The sequence below is a fragment of the Erigeron canadensis genome, chromosome 4, assembly GCF_010389155.1.
Source record: "Erigeron canadensis isolate Cc75 chromosome 4, C_canadensis_v1, whole genome shotgun sequence".
In the NCBI taxonomy this organism is placed as follows: domain Eukaryota; kingdom Viridiplantae; phylum Streptophyta; class Magnoliopsida; order Asterales; family Asteraceae; genus Erigeron; species Erigeron canadensis.
Window position 1 is genome coordinate 2,936,470 of NC_057764.1, and position 1,625 is coordinate 2,938,094.

Sequence of the window (1,625 nt, forward strand, 5' to 3'; positions counted from 1 at the left end):
ATGTGCATATTTTGGGGCCCTACAAACAGACTACCATGCATAACTGTAAATAGTTCTTAGCAATAGTTGATGACTATTCAAGAGCAACTTGGGTATTTCACTTACCCAACAAACAACTTGCCACTACACATCTAAAATTTTTCCACTCTTATGTCCAAAATCATCTTAAAACATCAATCAAAACTCTAATGAGTGACAATGGGTCTGAATTCCTTAACTCTTTCTTACAAGACTATCTTCACTCTAATGGAAATGTTCATCAGACCTCCTGCCCATACACGCCCCAGCAAAATGCTAGGGTGGAAAGGAAACATAGGCAACTATTAGAGGTTTCTAGAGCTATAAGATTTCAGGCCAACTTTCCCTTGCATTTTTGGGGCCATTATATCCTTAATGCTGCATATCTCATAAATAGATTCCCATCAAAATCAATTCACTCAAAGATCCCATATGAACTCCTTTACAACACCACGCCATCACTTGAACATATCAGAGTTATAGGTTGCCAAGCCTTTGCCCACAAACACACATCAGACAAATTTGCCCCAAGAGTTGTGGAATCTGTTCTCCTTGGTTACTCTACTACTCAAAAAGGGTACTTGTTATATGACTTATCCTCCAATACCACTTTTGTCAGTAGGCATGTCCTTTTCCAGGAGGACATTTTTCCTTTTCACAACCAACCACATCTCACATCTCCAAATAAAACACCACCACCACCAATTACACCTACACCCACCTTCATTCCAACACCTCCCATAAACAATGTCACTACTCAATCCATTGAAAATACCACACCTGCACCTGAAACAATTTCATCACGTTCAACAGAACCAACAACTGATCAATCCAACCCTCGTGTACTTGAATAGTTAACAACCATAGCTCAAACCACACACACTGCAATTGATCAACCAACTAACAACATTCACAACACTCAAACCCAACCCTCAACACCCACCAGATCTTCCACAAGAACTATGAAACAATCTGTTAAGCTCAAAGACTACCATTGTGAGCTCCCAAAACACCTCATTAATTCCACCTCTCAATCCAAATTCCACCACTCTAAATTCATCAACTACTCCAATATCTCCTCCACAACAACCAAACACTTCCTTAATTCACTACACTCCACATCAGAACCAACCACTTATCTTCAAGCTTCTAAAGACATCAACTAGGTGAAAGCCATGACTAAAGAAATTTGTGCTTTAGAATCAAACAACATCTGGTCTCTCCAACCTTTACCACCTGGCAAAGACCCCATTGGCTGCAAATGGGTCTTCAGGATCAAGTATCATGCAAATAGTACCATAGAGAGATAAAAGTTTAGACTAGTAGCCAAAGGTTTTACACAAAAGAAGGGGGTTGACTTGTAACAACCATCATAGAAATGTTTAAATAAATTCCTTGAATCGTGTTGTCGCCATTAGAACGATTAGACGGCTCAATTTAACTTAAGTTCTTGATATATTTTAGACTCAAGTATGTGTTTACATGAAGGCCCATTTTGATCTTAAACCTTGAATTATAAGACGAGTTCATAATTTATTATGATAAAATACTAGATTTCGAGTCGTAAACGATCGTAGTTATGAAAGTTCTAGCCCTAAAATATTCAC